The sequence below is a fragment of the Periplaneta americana genome, chromosome 11 (genome assembly GCF_040183065.1).
Source record: "Periplaneta americana isolate PAMFEO1 chromosome 11, P.americana_PAMFEO1_priV1, whole genome shotgun sequence".
Lineage (NCBI taxonomy): Eukaryota > Metazoa > Arthropoda > Insecta > Blattodea > Blattidae > Periplaneta > Periplaneta americana.
This window is the reverse complement of record NC_091127.1, coordinates 40431142-40451451: the sequence shown is the minus strand read 5'-3', so window position 1 is coordinate 40451451 and position 20310 is coordinate 40431142. Positions and strand designations below refer to the sequence as shown.

Below are 20310 nucleotides of genomic sequence, written 5' to 3'. Positions count from 1 at the left end.
TTTCAATAATTTATTATCATAATACACTGCTGTCTTGAATTGACTGAGCATATTGGGAATTAAATCAATTTCTTTCCCAAAATACGCTATAAAATATTTCATATACATGTACCGTAAATAATGTCATTAATTTCAGGGGGTTATTCTTTGAGATATTTCAAACAAAAAAAGTTTAATAGGCTACAATTCTGGTCGTTTTTGCTTCCTTTTCGAGATAAAAACTGTTTTATATGAAACATTTCATAGCGTGTTTTGGGAAAGCCGTTGATTTAATTCCCAACATGCTCAGTCAATTTAAGACAGCAGTGTATTTGATAATGAACGACTGAAAGAATTTTGGGTCTGTTCTTTACATGTGTAGAAATTTGATCAGAACAAATATCACTTTTCGTTCTGAGAAGGAATTTTAAAATATTAAATTTGTTCGGATCAAATTTCTGCACATTTAAAGAACAAAACTAAAATTCTTTCAATAATTTATTATCATAATACACTGCTTTCTTGAACTGACTGAGCATTTTGGGAATTAAATCAATGTCTATCCCAAAACACGCTATGAAATATTTGATATAAAATAATTTTTATCCTGAAATGGAAACAAAAACGAGCAAAATTGTATTAAACTGTTTTTTATGAAATATCTCAAAGAATAACACCTTGAAATTAATGCCATTACTTACGGTTCATACTGTATAAGTATATATGAAGAGTCCACTGCAAGAATGATGGATGTCACTTTCTTGTCTAAAATGAACCAAGACTGTCAATGCATAGCTTAAGACATATAGAATGTACATAAAGAGTTATATGGCATTAACACTGATAGTCATTGTCCAGTAATGATCGGAAAATCACAGTTAAGCTTTGAGCGCTAAGAATTTCAAACTTTCGATTGCTTCTCCTGAAAAATGTATTCCAAATGACATCCATCATTCTTGCAGTGGACGCTTCATATACGGTGTTACTTAAACCTTAGCTTCAAAAACCACAGAACAAACACGGAGAAGTAATTTTCACACATCCAGTCTATCGTAATAGAATCCAGATCCATTGCATTTGTAGAAAATATACACTCAGTCCATACGGAACGAAGATACGTGTATCTCATCTTCTCTGCCAATATCAAACCAGGTGATTTTCAGCCGAAAACATTGCCTTTTGATGTACTTTCGCATCTCCGTCTTTGTACATTGAAAGATCAGAAGCAAATAATCACAACCTTGTGATTATCTTCACTAAAATACAGTACTGAATGCCAACTGTCAAATATTTACCTTTTGAGATTGATACCAGAAGCGCAGTTAACATTGCTGTGGTTCATTCATTCACTCAACACACCCACAAACACAAACAGCACATGTCGCATGAAATAAACAATCCTACTACTTCAGTTTCAACCAATTAATCTGTTATCTGTTACTTTATTTGCGCGCTGCTCACTGGACAATGTTCAGTCATTTTTTCACGTGTTCGCTCGGTTTGCCTACCTGTCGGCCGGCCGGCATGGTTTGGAATGTTCAGGTCTGTTCTGGTATAATCTAGCTCGTTGTTTGAACTGGTTAAGCTTACCGTGACGAGTTGGACATTACCTTGCGACAAAAACACAGAGATAACCAGTGGCGGCTCGTGATAAAATATTATGTGTGTTCCAGTAGCGGCCGGTGATCGAAATCCTCGGTGAGGCCAGATGCAACTAGTTTAATTGCCTCCGATAGGAAATGTTTGTTTATGATATTAATTGTTATTGTTATTATATTATTATCATTATTACTGTATTATTATTATTATTATTATTATTATTATTATTATTATTAGTCTATTCTTATTGTTATCAATGAAAAATAATAATTTCACTCACCAAATAAGCTGTTATGCTCTGAGTTTCAGTGATTGTTTCAGTGTGATGAAGCAACCCATATGTGTTGAAATTCCCCTTTCTTTCTTTTCTTTTTATTTTTTTTCTTTGACAGCAACAAACAAGGCCAAGAGAATTTTATTTTGCATCACATTACCACATAACCATTTATGTTACCCATACCAGGATGCAATAGAAACCCGCGTTTTAAGATTATGTGTGAGAAAAATTATCAGCGATATCGTAGGTATCTCGGTAGTCTCTCTCTTTATTTAAAACTTCCTTTCTTTCAGTATTATTTCTTCTCAAAAAGGACACTCTAACAATGAATTAACTGCACCAGCATTACTTCTCTCATTTGTTTCTGTTTATATTTTCCCGAAATACATAAAAACATTGGCCCACATTCACTACTGTACTACACCCTCGCTTATATGTCATAAACTGAGACATAAGGGGAGAGAATCGAGTGGGTTTCTGCCTGCCAAAGAGCTGGAATTTTGTTATTTATGGCCTAGTTAGGAAGACAAGTCACCACTGTTATTCCCACCCCACTCTACCCTTGAGGCCGGCCCATGGTTGGGACGAGTGAAATCTGACCAGGCCAGCCGAATTGTGCCTCAGCTACAACGTTTTAAGCGCAAATTCAAAGCCCGCGAAAGGACATGAAATGCTTTAAGCGAGACCCGGCATGAACGATTCTGGCCTCAGGAACAAATTTTACTGCAAAACAGGTCTATATACATCACAAGCCAGACCCGGCACGAGCGATCCCGGCCTCAGGAACAATTTTACTGAAAAACATGTCTATATACATCAAAGTTTTCAAATGCTTCTACAGCGATATATGATTTCTTTCAAATAACTAATACATTATATGAAAACACAAAATTTGATTTCAGTTAAGCCAAGTGACTGAGGCCCGGCCTCACTTGCCTCAGTCAATCAGCCGCCACTGGTGTGTTCACAATTTTGTGGTTCCAAAATCGAAGAGAATTTGAAATCGTACGTTTAGTCTAATATGAAATGTCATGATTCCAATGTTTCACTATCGAAAAAAAAACCGTATATAAATTCAAAGCAACATATAATAATAATAATAATAATAATAATAATAATAATAATAATAATAATAATAATAATAATAGTAATGAAAGTCTTTTTATTTCCAATTTTTCTTGGTAAGCCAGTTTACCCAGTTCTTTACTGTTCAAAGTTACTTGAACAGAGTTCATTGTTTACGTTTGTTAAAAATGAATACATACCACGGTCTCGTTATTTACAAACGCGTGGGTTCAGTAATATATTTTGATTCACAACACACTGATACACTATAGCCTATACCAGAACTGTAATCCCACTCGCATAGATTACTATAAATACACACCAGTAAATATTATTCTTAAATATTATACACTGCCATACAGATACTTAAATTCATACCACCGCCACAGTCAGCCAGCACGTGTTTGAAAGCCAAACTATGCTATTATGCCGACACTGAAGTATAGTAATTCACAAACTACACTCTCGTAGCAGCACTGTACACGTAAGTAAACGTTCCTACTACAGTGACTTTATACATACAGTCACTGTAGTTCCTACAGTCAGATCCTGACATCTACAGGCTATTAAATTTCCTCCTCGAGATATAGCACTTGAACGATAGGCATCGATGGACCTGACATCTGTAGGATAGATACTCATCATGTTCACTTAACGCTTTGTGCTCTTGACGAGTCATAAGCGGCCAGTTAAAGACAATTTTCTCCCGCGCATGCGTGAAATTCCTGTAACCAACTCGGAAAGAGCACGGCTTGTAGCCTACGTGAACGGATGTTGCCAAGTTTACATAAGAAGTTTATGCAAGATGCGGGAAGTTTAAAATACTCGACTCTGATATTATACATCCCCACTACGTCAATACGGTATCAAATAATAAAAATAGTCGTGCATTAATGGAAACAAGGTGTTCACGTGCCCTTGTGCTCTTATTGACGCACCGCCACTGGAGATAACAACGATTCAACCTTGTTCCCGCTAAAGAAGAGCAATTCGGACCTGCACGTTTATCTTTTGTTTGCAGACGTTAATATAGGGCAGTGATGTAAGTCGTAAATAAGACGATATGTCAGCCAAAGAGATGTTTCCCAGACCTTTCAATTTTATCAGTTGTCCATCAGTTACCCAGGAAGACAACATTTGTAGACATTTACTGTACAGTAGTGCCAAAGAAACCGGACCGACCCTTGTAGCTGATTTCAGAGCCTTGTTCACTCCAGGGCTCGTTAGGCTGGTTTATTTATTTTATTTTATTGGATTATTTTACGACGCTGTATCAACATCTAGGTTATTTAGCGTCTGAATGAAATGAAGGTGATAATGCCGGTGAAATGAGTCCGGGGTCCAGCACCGAAAGTTACCCAGCATTTGAGGAGCGTTTTTGCAAAAGTCGATAGATGCAGAAATTTTCGATAGTGAGTTACATATAGATATCGTATGTTTTGTACCTCCGGAATCGATCTATGAAATCAGATTTACCAAAACTTGATTCATACCGTATGTAGAGACTACCAAACCTTCCAGGTTTTTTCAAAACTCGATAGATCCTGTCACTTAGTGTAATTTCTGTAAAATATTGATTGCTGCATCTATCGACTTTTGCAAAAACGCTCCTCATTTGCTCGTATTGGGTTGAGGGAAAACCCCGGAAAAAACCTCAACCAGGTAACCTGCCCCGACCGGGAATCGAACCCGGGCCACCTGGTCTCGCGGCCAGACGCGCTGACCGTTACTCCACAGGTGTGGACTCGTTAGGCTGGTAACCAAGACTTTCGTGGTTCCAATCCTGCCTGGGAAGGACTTTTTTTTTGTTCCTTATTCAAATTTATTCCCAATACCTTTCGATTGCAGCGATATTTTACTACTTAATTAACTTATCATTCCCAGAACATGAATTTTACCAGCAATCGAAAAGTCTGTGGTCTTCATGAATTTCCGGAGCTCTTAATAAAAAGATACAGTATTTAATTTTTACCAAAAGTTATGCGTTTAACAGCCGAATTGGTATCCAGTTCGACCGCGGCGTACTGCTTGCAACTATCGTTAAAACCATCGAGCTAACAAGCAAACACACTTTCTTGGCCCATAAAAATGAAGCTCACGAAAATCAAGCTCTCAATGTATTATGAAGTAAAATATTTATGTTTGTGTTTATAGCCTGGTTCGTATTAGAATCTTAAAATGTTAAATAGGAGACATAATATTTCCAACACTCCTGCAATCATACCTTGAGTGTCATCAGTAAAATTAAAGGGAATAGGCTATGCATCATATTCTTCTACCTCATGGCCAGGTCTACAGAACTCGCAAAGTAGGGGAACTATGACGTCAGCCTCACTCCACTTCTATTGGGGATGATCGACTTCCGCCCCGAGAAGGAATGTTGATGCAGCCGAGCGTAACTAGAACGCCGTGACTGCACAGGTAGAAAAGGTGGGTGGGGTAAAAGAGGGGAGGAAAGCAGTCGCTCACAAGAGCTACAGTTCTGCAAGCGTGCTCATGGCAAAAGCGTATCGGCGCACTGACTTTGTTCAATGAAAACAACGATTAATTTAATTCTCGATCTTTGTACACATGCTGCAGCATATTTCTAGTATAGAATCCAATGTTGAGATATCTTCCAGTCACCGCGCAAACACCGAATGCACTAACAGAGAATAATGTACCTGTACCACTTATTTCCTTATCACTGATTACCATATCATCTGCCATTGCGACAGATAGTGTGGAATCGCGAGAATCAGCTGACAAAGAAGATATATGTACTATGCTTACGTTACTAATGACAAACTCGAACATTTTCAAAGGACATGAAATAGCTGCACTAAAGAAGACTCGTATCATGAACTTAGTTTCAAGACTGACAACTCTGAAATTTTTTAACAGTTTCGCAAAAATATGTATCAGAGTATTATTCTCCCCAATGCAACGATACAAATCTGTAATATTTTAATAATTAAAGAAGCAGCAATGAAAAGCAAAATGACGTACACACAATTACATCATGATCCGCTTTTCAAACAAATCTTCCATTAAAAAAATCAATTGCTGTGTCATGTATGTAATTGAATTTTGTAGTGGCTGGACGAACATACGTAGCCTGTCATCCGTGCAATTGTTATTCACGCTGGAATACTTTCAATATTTCTAACTGGAAACACAGTGCGGAACAGAATAAGTTTAAAATGAAAACTCTTTTATGTCTTAAGAACAGCCACCAGCAAATTTGTACTCACGATGACATGACTGGACGCAAGCCATCAGGTTTAAATCCCGACCAAGCCTATGATTTTTTTATTTGACGGACATCACTTCATTCTGTTCGATCTCCAATGCTATACTATCTTCATATTCATAACTAGAGCTTGAATTTTTAGGTGTGTAAAGTCCGTATCAGCCAGTTTATATCTCATGCTTTTCCAATTCACTGCGGGCTAAAGCAAGGAGATGCACTATCACATATACTTTTTAACTTCTCTCTAGAATATGCCATTAGGAAAGTTCAGGATAACAGACAGGGTTTGGAATTGAACGGGTTAAATCAGCTTCTTGTCTATGCGGATCACGTGAATATGTTAGGAAAAAATCCACAAACTATTAAAGAAAACACTGAAATTTTACTTGAAGCAATTAAAGAGATAGGTTTGGAAATAAATCCCGAAAAGACAAAGTATATGATTATGTCTCGTGACCAGAATATTGTACGAAATGGAAACATAAAAATTGGAGATTTATCCTTCGAAGAGGTGGAAAAATTCAAATATCTTGGAGCAACAGTAACAAATATAAATGACACTCGGGAGGAAATTAAACGCAGAATAAATATGGGAAATGCCTGTTATTCGGTTCAGAAGCTTTTGTCATCCAGTCTGCTATAAAAAAATCTGAAAGTTAGAATTTATAAAACAGTTATATTACCGGTTGTTCTTTATGGTTATGAAACGTGGTCTCTCACTTTGAGAGAAGAACAGAGATTAAGGGTGTTTGAGAATAAGATTCTTAGAAAAATATTTGGGGCTAAGAGGGATGAAGTTACAGGAGAATGGAGAAAGCTGCACAACGCAGAAATGCACGCATTGTATTCTTCATCTGATATAATTAGGAACATTAAATCCAGACGTTTGAGATGGGCAGGGCATGTAGCACGTATGGGCAAATCCAGAAATCCATATAGAGTGGTAGTTGGGAGACCGGAGGGAAAAAGACCTTTGGGGAGGCCGAGACGTAGATGGAAGGATAATATTAAAATGGATTTGAGGGAGGTGGGATATGATGATAGAGACTGGATTAATCTTGCTCAGGATAGGGATCGATGGCGGGCTTATGTGAGGGCGGCAATGAACCTGCGGGTTTCTTAAAAACCATTTGTAAGTAAGTAAGAGGCCTATTCATTTTATGCGATAAAAACGGGGAAAATATGTGACAAAAAAGGAAACATATTTAATTATGTTTCAATTATTTTATATGAATATAAAGAATATACAGCACTCATCAGTATTAATTATGCGTCTTGCCAGTGAAGAATTACAGTACACAATGAGATTCATCCTCAAGTTGTCCATCACAAAAGACTGACGATTATCGCGGAACACTGCCTTGTACTGAGAGAAAGAGCGCCCTGGCCATTGAGAAACATCATACACTCCCTAGAGACATGTTTATGATTGGAAACGAAAACAAAGGCAGCGATGTTTATGAAATTATAATTGCTTCCTGTGATTAGCGTTATGATAACTTACAAGGCACTCCTAAATAACACATCAATGTTTATGTGTAACAGCTCTTTTTTAGTGGTGACAGCTCTTATCGCTTGTGGTGAGAGAGAGAGAGAGAGAGAGAGAGCTGACTGCTGTTCCACAGGTCCACAGATAGGCAATTCCGAGAAACAATTACCAGCTGTCACGTCTGAATAACTGCACTGAACATTCGGGTGATGATTAATATGAAATTGGGTTTTTGTCAAAGATTATTTGAAGAAAACGTTTAAATTTTGTGTGTTTTATGTTTCAAAATATGTATTTACATACATTCAATATATGTGCTTTTATGTGGAATAAAATTTAAAATATATGCTCAGATAAATTTATCCGAAACTTAAAACACAATTACGAGTTTATATTTCAGTGCAAATAAAATATATGTTTACTTAGGAATCCTAGCCCTATTCATAAGATTTCTCTGATCACCAGACAGCGGTCCTACATCTTTCAAAGACTGAACACTTCGACGCTGATTCTGTGAAGATTATGGACCAAGGTAAGACTATCACTATGAGGTTAGCATATTGTACTCCAACCAGGAGAAAGTCTCAGGGGAATGAGACGCAACGGGGTAATGCTGTGAATGAATGTTGATGTCATAAGATGTCATAAGGTCACACAGGTGGGTACACGCATCTCCATTGGCTAACGCTCAAAGCACAAACGATAACACTGATACACACATACTTATACTACCCTAGTTACAAAATTAGATCACGGTTAATCTCCTGGTCTTTTAATCCCTCCATACAGAAAATAACATATGCAGTAGAGCACATGTGTTTTTTAAACCGACGTTATAGCTGTAATATTATTTATCTACTTCGCCGCAATAGATGACGCAATAGTAAGCACATTTCTTTCACGGTTAATCTCCTGGTCTTTTAATCCCTCCATACAGAAAATAACATATGCAGGAGAGCGCATGTTTTTTAAACTGACGTTATAACGGTAATATTATCTATCTACTGTCTACGCGCTACGAGTTGGCGCGGGGAGTAGATAGGCGGGACGGGGGAACTTTACGCTACACTCTGACCTGAAAACTTCGTCCAATTACTTGGCTACACGGGAACGGAGTCAGACATAAAAGATTCCGCATCTTCGGTGCTGTCGTTATGACTGTCATTATCACATTTTTCAAAATTGTTAGAGTATCATCTGTCCATCATAATCGTCTATGTTCCAGCCGTGTATATTAACTCGAATCTCTCAACGAAGTCAGCAGCTCCACCGCCCTCATCCTGATTGACAAAAATGAGTCTTCTGGACACATTTACGGTAGTCAAAACTCCCGTAACATTATTATTCTGCCAGCACTTGGGAAAAGTTCAATTGGTAGGCCTATGTATCCGCATCTCGTCCAGGTACAAAATAGGTTCTTCCACTTCCCTACGCTTTCTTATTTTCTGTAGATATCTTCACATATTCTAATTTACAGTTTTTTCCTCTTCTATTATTTTTGTCCTCGATGCACACTCTTTCCATCTGAAATCCTTTTCCGTCAGTATTTGTCTTAATGTTGTCTTTCATTTCAAATCAATTCTCTCTTGTAGCAGGGGTGAAAGTTTGTTGCAGTTTGGTACTACTTTTTTTACTTGGTTATTTAACGACACTGTAATAACCACTAGCTTCTTCAGTTTCGATTGAATTGATAGTGGCGAGATGGTATTTGGCGAAATGAAACTAAGGATTCGCCATAGATTACCTGAAATTCGCCTTCCGCTTGGGAAAACATCGGAAAAAAACCCAACCAAGAAGTCGGCTCAAGCGGGAATCTAACTCAAGCCCGAGCGCAACTACAGATAAAAATTCTCAAACATATCTTTTTTATCAATCTCCGGTCAAAGTCATTTACATTTGCTTTTCGGTAGTCTGGACGTTTCCGTTTTTTTTTCTCCCTCAGGTGTCGAGAACGCACTTTCTTCTGTGCAGTCTTTCATTTCATTCCTTATACGCTGTATTGTTCTTGTGGATAGATTAGAGTACTTTTCTGCCTTTTCTGTAGGTTTCGAAAGAGGAACGCTAAGGCACTGTTGTTCTTTTTCTTCATCGCAGAATTATTTTACACTTGCAATAATGTTCCTTTCTTCGCCATAAATTGTCAATCCTTGTTTCCTCTTTGTCGACATATTTACAATAAACAAAAAACTGCAACGAACCTAAACTAACAGTATACAATAACATAAATTCTATTAAATATATTATTATCAACACTATTAACACTAAAAGCAAACAATAGCTAAAGCAATACAAAGACTTGCGGTATACTGAACACAATCGTCCTGTTGAAACTAATAAAACAATAAAATAACAACCCCACTATTATTTCACAAAGTCGCAAAGACTCTTAGACACGTGTAGTAGATGTTTGTGAAACAGGAATAATGCAGTGAACAGCTCGGTGCGCATGCGCGACTGTTTCCCCTCCGCCCAGTCTAAGTACTTCTGGCGTCTTCTCCTGGCGTGACAACAGTACTTTGCTGCAATAGATGACGCAATAGTAAGCACATTCTTTTCACGGTTAATCTCCTGGTCTTTTAATCCCTACATACAGGAAATAACACATGCAGGAGAGCGCATGTTTTTTAAACTGACGTTATAACGGTAATTTTATCTATCTACTTCGCTGCAATAGATGACGCAATAATAATAAATAACATTCCTTTCATAGTTAATCTCCTAGTCTTTTAATCCCTACATACAGAAAATAACATATGCAGGAGAGTGCATGTTTTTTAAACTGACGTTATAACGGTAATATTATCTATCTACTTCGCTGCAATAGATGACGCAATAGTAAGCACATTCCTTTCACGGTTAATCTCCTAGTCTTTTAATCCCGCCATACAGGAAATAATATATGCAGGAGAGCGCATGTTTTTTAAACTGACGTTATAACGGTAATATTATATATCTACTTCGCTGCAATAGATGACGCAATAGTAAGCACATTCCTTTCACGGTTAATCTCCTGATTGGAGAACAGTAGGGGAAGGTGACTGTTTAAGGCAACACAGAAGAAGTAAAAGAAAAGATACTGTATGAACACATAGTTTAATTAAAATGTCTCTCAGTGAAACATACAGCAGAGTCCGTATAGGTCAGTTTCTATCTGATGCTTTTCCAATTCACTGTGGGCTAAAGCAGGGAGATGCACTATCACCTTTACTTCTTAACTTCGCTCTAGAATATGCCATTAGGAAAGTTCAGGATAACAGGCAGGGTTTGGAATTGAACGGGTTACATCAGCTTCTTACCTATGCAGATGACGTGAATATGTTAGGAGAAAATACATAAATGATTAGGGAAAACACGGAAATTTTACTTGAAGCAAGTAAAGCGATCGGTTTGGAAGTAAATCCCGAAAAGACAAAGTATATGATTATGTCTCGTGGCCAGAATATTGTACGAAATGGAAATATAAAAATTGTAGATTTATCCTTCGAAGAGGTGGAAAAATTCAAATATCTTGAAGCAACAGTAACAAATATAAATGACACTCGGGAGGAAATTAAACGCAGAATAAATATGGGAAATGCGTGTTATTATTCGGTTGAGAAGCTCTTATCATCCAGTCTGCTGTCCAAAAAGCTGAAAGTTAGAATTTATAAAACAATTCTATTACCGATTCTTCTGTATGATTGTGAAACTTGGACTCTCACTCTGAGAGAGGAACATAGGTTAAGGGTGTTTGAGAATAAGGTGCTTAGGAAAATATTTGGGGCTAAGCGGTATGAAGTTACAGGAGAATGGAGAAAGTTACACAACACAGAACTGCACGCATTGTATTCTTCACCTAACATAATTAGGAACTTAAAATCCAGACGTTTGAGATGTACAGGGCATGTAGCACGTATGGGCGAATCCAGAAATGCATATAGAGTGTTAGTTGGGAGACCGGAGGGAAAAAGACCTTTAGGGAGGCCGAGACGTAGATGGGAAGATAATATTAAAATGGATTTGAGGGAGGTGGGGTATGATGATAGAGACTGGATTAATCTTGCACAGGATAGGGACCGATGGCGGGCTTATGTGAAGGCGGCAATGAACCTTCGGGTTCCTTAAAAGCCATTTGTAAGTAAGTATGAAAACATAGTCCATATGTGAAAAGGATAAATTTCGTTACTTACCAGTCTTGAATCGAACCGGTCTATAGGCTACTAAATTTGTGGCTTGAAACACTAACGCTGGAGCCGCAGCGGGCAATAACAAAATCAAGTTCCGGCGGACCTGGTGCGTTAACTGCGATTTCAATTTGGTTTTATTCCCAGGAATGGAACTCGCTTGAAATTTACTGCAGGCCAACGACACCTCGGGCTCTCTGCCAGCTTCACTCCTCATTTGTTTTCTGTTAATTATCTTTAATTACATTTCACAACCAAAACTTCTGAGAGTTCTTATCTTGATTCATTTCATACTCTTTCGTACCACAGAGTCGATAAAACGTTCAGCTTGAAACAGAAAATAATAGCTACTACGTAGGCCTGCATTAAAAATATGCTGTAATTCTATCCCTCTTTCCTATTAAGTTACTGTGAGTAACTGTGACACGTCATTGCTATTATATCATTATTTCCATTTTCATGTCCACGCCTGTAGAGTAACGGTTAGCGCGTCTGGCGGCAAAGCCAGGTGGTTCGGGTTCGAATCCCGGTCGGGATAAGTCACCTAATTGAGGTTTTCTTATGGGGTTTTCCCTCAACCCAATATGAGCAAATGCTTGGTAACTATCGGTGTTGGACCTCGGACTCATTTCGCCGGCATTATCACCTTCATCTCATTCAGACGCTACATAACCTGAGATGTTTATACAACGTCGTAAAATAACCTAAACTCTCTCTTTCTATCTCTCTCTCTCTCTCTATTTTCATCTTCTGTATAAAAGCTATTTTTTTTTCTATCAGTACTATTTAACTATACACTCTCTCTCTCTCTCTCCCTCTCTATTTTCATCTTCTGTATAAAAACCACTTTTTTTCTATCAGTACTATTTAACTATACACTCTCTCTCTCTCTATTTTCATCTTCTGTATAAAAACTACTTTTTTTCTATCAGTACTATTTAACTATACACACTCTCTCTCTCTCTATCCATTTTCATCTTCAGTATAAAAACTACTTTTTTTCTATCAGTACTATTTAACTATACACACTCTCTCTCTCTCTATTTCCATCTTCTGTATAAAAACTACTTTTTTTCTATCAGTACTATTTAACTATACACACACACACTCTCTCTCTCTCTCTATTTTCATCTTCTGTATAAAAACTACTTTTTTTCTATCAGTACTATTTAACTACACACACACACACACACACACACTCTCTCTCTCTCTATCTATTTTCATCTTCAGTATAAAAACTACTTTTTTCTATCACTATTATTTAAATACGTAAATTAGAAAAAAGAATTACTTAAAATTATTATTATATTGACATTATACGTCTACATTCCCACAGTTAACGTTGTTTATGCAATCACCAAAAACAGAAAAAAAAACTTATTTCGATTACATACATACATACATACATACATACATACATACATACATACATACATACATACATACATACATACATACATACATACAGTTTATAATGCATTTATATATATTTATGCATATGTAGACTATTATTATTATTATTATTATTATTATTATTATTATTATTATTATTATTATTATTATTGCCACCGGTGTAGCTCAGTCGTCTAAGGCGCTTACCTGCCGATTCGAAGTTGCGCTCGGGCGCGGGTTCGATTCCCGCTTGAGCTCATTACCTGGTTGGGTTTTTTCCGAGGCTTTTCCCAACTGTAAGGCGAATATAAGGTAATCCATGGCGAATACTCGATCTCATCTTGCCAAATACCATCTCGCTATCACTAATGCCATCAACGCTAAATAACCCAGTACTTGATACAGCGTTGTTAAAAACTAACTAAAATTATTAGGATAGAAACCGATGACGGGCTTATTTGAGGACGGCAATGAACCTCCGGGTTCTCTAAAATTAATTTGTAAGTATTATTATTATTATTATTATTATTATTATTATTATTATTATTATTATTATTATTATCATTACTACTACTATTATTATATGAGAGGGTTATATTAAAATGGATTTGAGAGAGGTGGGTTGTGATGGTAGGGAGTGGATTAATATTTCTCAGGATAGGGACCGATGGCGGGCTTATTTGAGGACGGCAATGAACCTCCGGGTTCTCTAAAAGCCATTTGTAAGTACTATTATTATTATTATTATTATTATTATTATTATTATTATTATTATTATTATTATATGGGAGGATAATATTAAAATGGATTTGAGAGAGGTGGGTTATTATGGTAGGGAGTGGATTAATCTTTCTCAGGATAGGGACCGATGACGGGCTTATTTGAGGACGGCAATGAACCTCCGGGTTCTCTAAAAGCCATTTGTAAGTACTATTATTATTATTATTATTATTATTATTATTATTATTATCATTATTATATGGGAGGATAATATTAAAATGGATTTGAGGAAGATGGGATATGATGGTAGGGACTGGATTAATCTTCCTCAGGATAGGGACCAATGGCGGGCTTATTTGAGGACGGCAATGAACCTCCGGGTTCTCTAAAAGCTATAAATAAATAAGTATTATTATTATTATTATTATTATTATTATTATTATTATTATTAAGTGCAGCCTTCATCCTACAAAACTTCTATTTCAGCCCATTAAGATTTGAACCCGGGTTACCAGGGTAGGAAGCAAACGTTCCAGCCGCTAAGCTGACGGCGAGTCTTGATGCGGTTTGTTATTGATACATTTTCATTTAGTAGTTATTTTAATTGTTCCGTAATTTGTGTCATGAGAAACTATAACATCTAATTACACATACTTTTACAAAATTAGGTGTAATTAGTAGACTATATTTATAAAATTTTATGTGCTGTTTACATCGCAAAAAAATTATAAAATAAAAGCTCACGTACTTTTATGCGAAAGCTATGACGCAGTGTAACGTTTCGTTGCTAGGCAACATTAGACAGGAATACACATCAACTTCAGAACGAACTATTGTGTAATTTGGAGCTAACCCTCAGGTAATGACATGCTGACAGTTGAACAACCATCAATTTTTATCCTCAAAAGAGCGAGCAAAATCACTAAGCGAGGAAGAGCCACAATTCATCAACTACACAGCACATATGTTACAAAGTTTATAGAATATTCATTCACGTTAATGAAACTACAAAAGCGTAAGACAAAACAGTTCTTCCTATAGGCTACATGTATACGTTTCAATAATACAGTATAATACTTCCCTGGAATAATGTTATAACATCATTTGTATCTAAGGTGAGTCACAACATTGTTCGAGGGAAATATTAATTTTATAATTAAAATGAAGAATAAAAAGGCAACCACGCTGTGCGTCATATTTGAATCTTACAAGGGAACCTTGTATCATGGTGAATTGAAAAGGCGGTAATGCCATATATTTTTGGAAAGAGGAGGCAAAAATAAGTCAGCAGGTGAAATTTTTCCGCCTGAGCTCCATAGAGATAAAAGTTATGGGACTTTAAATTTAACATGGCAGTCTGTGGGAAGTGACTCAATGTGCATACTCAAAGGTTAAAATGAAGTTGTTTTTGAAGTCACTGCATTGCAAACGAGATATTCAGCTGTTGTGCATCTGAATTGCAAACATTATGGATATCGATCTTCATGCAGTGAAGAAATTCTGGGCGAAAATACTTGCGAAAGCATGTCCTTCATATCTGCCTTCCGCATATTCGCTGAATCAGAAGCATATGATTTGGTGTTATATGAGTCGGCAAGTTTATTTTTTGGGAACATTTTCTGTGAATCGGCTGACAGAAGATACATTGGGGAGGAGATTTGTCCGTCCATGGAAATGACTGGCGTACGTCGTCGCAGCCTCTGATACTACTGTGGGATAAAATTTCTTCCCTCCTTTGAAACGCAGGGTTCGTCAGGAGTGAATCTCTTTTTTCAAATCGACTTTGATCAGTGTTGAGGATCTAGCGAAGAGTGGAGCCACGATCGATGAACAACTGCTTCATCTTCGACACGAAGCTGTCTGATTTTTGCTTCACCTCTGTCTCTTTGATGTGAAGTTTCTACTCACTTTTTGTGCCACAGAACGAGAAACGATACGATTCCGCTGCTTGAATCTCAATACCCACGAGTCAGAAGTTCTGAAGTTAAGACGGTCGTCAGGATCAATTTGAGCCTTCACTTGTATGCCCCAAAGCCTGATAGTTCTGTCATGTATGACAGCGTTCGTACTTGACATTTCTTTGAAATGTTGCAGAACCATGACATTATTGTCTGCCATTCCAGGCTTCTTCTCCTTCTTCTTCTTCTTCTTCTTCTTCTTCTTCTTCTTCTTCTTCTTCTTCTTCACTTTTGCATCGTAATCGTAAAGCATCTTCCGTGTGATGAGAAGGAATCGATTTTTTTTACAGAGGTGAAGGATCGTCTCTTTCCGCTGACTGTATCGTTCGTATAGTCGAACGATTTCTGCTCGTAATCGTCGTCGACTGCGTTTTGATTCTTTTAGGAGAGGGACGTAAGAAGACGTGCTGATTTCCGACGACGTGATGTCTCCTTCTCTTCAGCGTCTTCCGCTTTCTGGCGTCTCGTCATTAGTTCGTCTTCTATGTCACCATAATCTTGCTGCCCATCTTCCACTACCAAATCTGATATTTCATCAATAAGAGCGATGTGTACGTTTCCACGGCCTCCTGTTCGTCTTTTAACTCATTCTTCAACTGATGAAACATCCGGATGAATACGATTGACGGTTTAGCGTCACTGGTGGCAAACTCCCGCACCACTATCTGAACCACAACTTTCGGATCCATCCTGTATATGGCACAAATGAAACGTGAAAGTAGCTGTAACACCAGAATTAGCTCGAGAAAGACTTACCTTCCCGTAATAAAAGTAGGTGATCGCATCCTAGCGATAATAAGCAGTATTATTTAAAAGGCACAACAGCTGCAATATCTCGTTTGCAACGCAGTGACTTAAAAAACAGCTTCATTTTAACCTTTAACTGCGCAAATTGAGTCACTTGCCACAGACTGTTCTGTTAAATTTACAGTCCCATAACTTTTGTTCCTATGGAGCTCAGGCGGAAAAATTTCTCTTGCTGACTTACTTTTGCCTCCTCTTTCCAAAAATATGCGGCATTACCGCCTTTTCAATTCACCATGATAGAAGGTTCCCTTGTTAGTCTTGGAACTAAGCGTCATTAGTTTTATATAATGTTAATGTGTTATTTTGCAGACGCTTGATATCATGTTCGCATAGCGTCATAGGATTACGTACTGTACAACACTTGCTTCATATCCGGTGTCCGCAGGTTAGGTTTATTTATTTATTTATTTATTTATTTATTCTGGTGTAGTTAAGGCCATCAGGCCTTCTCTTCCACAACACCAGGAATACAAATACAATAACAGAAATAAAAAGGAAAAAAAAACACTATAAACGAAGTAAAGTCACACAAAAATATACACAGGTTGCAGTCACACAAACTTTAAATGAGTGATTAAGTATAATTAATTGTATCCTAATTAACTAACATAAACAAGAAACTTGCGATTTTAATCTGGAGTAAAAAAAACACAAATCGACACTTCTAGCAATATCTAAAAAGCATTAAACAAGACAAAATTTTCCAATTTAATTTTGAATTGTGATAAAGTCCGGCAGTCCCTGACATCATTAGGTAGCGAATTCCAGAGACGAGGTATTTCTACAGTGTACGAGGATGAGTATAGAGACGTTCTATGATGAGGGATAGAAAGAAGTGCTTGATGTCGGTTTCGAAGAGTTGTAAGAAATTGAAAGCGCGATAAGAGATAATTCGGAGTAGAAGTATGCATGATTCTAAATAGAAGAGACAGTGAATGTATTGTTCTTCGTTCCTTCAGACGCACCCATGAAAGTAACTGGAGGGAAGGTGTTATATGGTCAAATTTACGAGTATTGCAGATGAATCGTATGCACACATTATGAACACGTTGTAGTCTCTCAGCTAAGAGTGAACTTACATTAGTTAGTAAGGAATCGCAATAATCAAAATGGGGCATTACAAGCGTCTGAATAAGATTCTTTTTTAGACTAAGTGGTAGAAATTCTTTCATATGAAACAAAGAGTGAAGTTGAGAAAATATTTTTTTGCAAGTGTGTGTTACTTGGGTGTTCCAATTTAGATCGCTATCCATAAAAATGCCAAGATTTTTAACTGTTTCACTGTATTTAACAATAATCCCATTCAATGTTATATGTGGTATAGTACCACTATCAAGAGTACTTCGTAGACGATTATGTCCCATTACGATTGCTTGCGATTTCTCTGGATTTAACCTTAATCCAAATTTGTGTGACCACAGTGAAATCGAATTTAAGTCTTCGTTTATTTTATTTACTGCGTCACTAGTCTCATCAGGGTGGAAATGCAAATAAATTTGCAAGTCGTCAGCATACATATGGTTCATCGGAAACAGCAGAAACTGGTCGAACTGTGTTCCCGCCGTCGTCAAGGTCGACCGCCGCAAGTCATGCTAGATCAGGCATGTCAATTGATGCCCACAGGAGCAAGCGCGCGCTTTAGAGCCCAGGAGAGCTTGAGCGCTTTACAGCGGAAAGGAAAGAGACAGACGAAAGAGGTGGTATATGCCGCTTGGTCGAGCTATATTCAGGGATGGCCAGCACTGATTCAATAGATAAAGGGAAGAGAACTTATTAAAACTGTCTCCATGTTAATTTTTAGATTTGCCTGAGAAGTATAAGTGCATTATAAGAATGTAAGTTTTAATTTTAATGCTGATTTTTCACAAGTTTGATTTTTTTATTCAAAAGAAATATTTTCTCAACTTTTCTTATAGAAAAGTGAAATTTTCAGGTATAGCCGTATTTATTTAGTAGCCTTACAGAATGTTTTCGTATATACGTATTATTGAAGATAGTGTATTGAAAATTTTGAAAATATTCGCATGGAAATTGTTTGTAAGGAAATTAATTAACAAAGCAACTACTGTTACATCATAAGCAAAAGATACGTGCCCATGTGTTGTAAAATGTCAGCTCTATAGCTTCAGCAGATTTCGAGAAAATAATTTAATATTCTGATGATAGGAAGTTGCTCACAAATATCACCTTAAAAGCATAATGCGATAAGAGTTTTGTTATGTAATATTAGTTACACTTAAAACAGATACAGTACATAGGTAACTTTGCTTTGTACTGTAATATTGTTTTGATTAGTTTATTGATTACTTTTGTAAGGCTAAAGATACCATCAATATAAACTCCAACTTATCATGTCATACTCAATCACTTTCTTTGGAATATCACTTTCTTTATGAATGATGTGTTTCATCCACTTAATACAGTATAATATTATATTACTATGGAATTTAAGTGAATATTCCTTGTTAACTCTCTATTATGTTATTAAGATTTAAAACACAAGTGAAATATTAAGAAATCAGTGTTAGTACTTTTGTTTTACAGACAATATAGATAATATTAAACAGAAAGAAGCCATATCAAATAACGACATAAAATTTCACGTTACGTTGGAAGTTTGTGCACCACTGTTTTCTTAATCCAACAGGTTGCTTATTCATATACACAACCCTTCCTCTTTCCATACTTAGGGCTTGCTACCCGCGCACTACGTTAAGGTCAGAAAAATGCGCTTGCTTTGACATCACTGTGCTAGATAACGGAATTCGTATACAGTTGAGCTGTGTGTGGTGCTAGTTTGACAAGTTTATTGCTCTGTGTTTTTCATTGTATAATATGGTAAGAAGTTGACGTAATTTAGTATATAAAATGTTCATTTACGGCAATTACGTGAAAAAAAAACATTCTTACAAATCCTCTTTTAGTCGTGATTAACCCGGGATACACGTTCCATCGCTATAAAACATTTTTAAGTTTGTGAAAAAAAAAAAAATGCACACATGATATTCTTATACACAGAAAGTATACAAGACATAGACCCGAGCCTGATTTAACAGAGGAAATCTTGACATAGTAATCCGTTACAAAAACATAAGCCTAAGGGGAATTACATGATTCATCTCACCAAATACCATCTCGTTATCACCAATCCCACCAATTCTAAACAACCTTGCACTTGATTCAGCAACGTTGAACAACCTATTGAAGAACTATTAGTTCTGTGAGTAATTTCATAGAAGTCGTTCACCTGGTTGAAATTTTATTTATTAAGTATTCCCAATATTAGTTTCCGTTGAGAGATTTGGAGGTTTTTTTATTGATATTGGCATTGACGCCGATTCTGAAAAATTCCATAGCAGTCTATAGTTACTCATTTTAACCTCTGTATGTGATTTGTTTTAACATATCTGTGGTGAAAAAAACTAACCTCGTATTTCAAAGAATTCAATTTTACAAAGCTTGAGGAAAATCTATAAAAAGAATAGCAACCAGAAAATGAGCACAAAAGGGGTCGAACCCATGTTCCAGCGCAGTCTCGGAGTACGAGTCCACCATCTCGTTAACCTTCAGCTGAGCCTATGACCCGGAACTAATTTTATATAGCCTATAATTGCGACTAGTTTGGCTAC

The 20310-nt window shown here is 36.8% G+C and overlaps 1 protein-coding gene across 3 annotated transcripts in view; it reads right to left on the bottom strand.

Annotated features, from left to right (window-relative positions):
• tws (protein phosphatase 2 regulatory subunit tws) overlaps nucleotides 1-20310 on the bottom strand; it is an 860194-nt gene that overhangs the window by 172413 nt on the left and 667471 nt on the right. The window contains exon 1 of one of the 3 annotated variants that reach the window (XM_069839364.1): nucleotides 1275-1430. The exons of the other annotated variants lie outside the window; for them this stretch is intronic. The gene's annotated coding sequence lies outside the window, so the exon portion shown is untranslated. Of the gene's footprint in view, nucleotides 1-1274; nucleotides 1431-20310 lie in introns of those variants that run through there. 3 annotated transcript variants of the gene reach the window in all.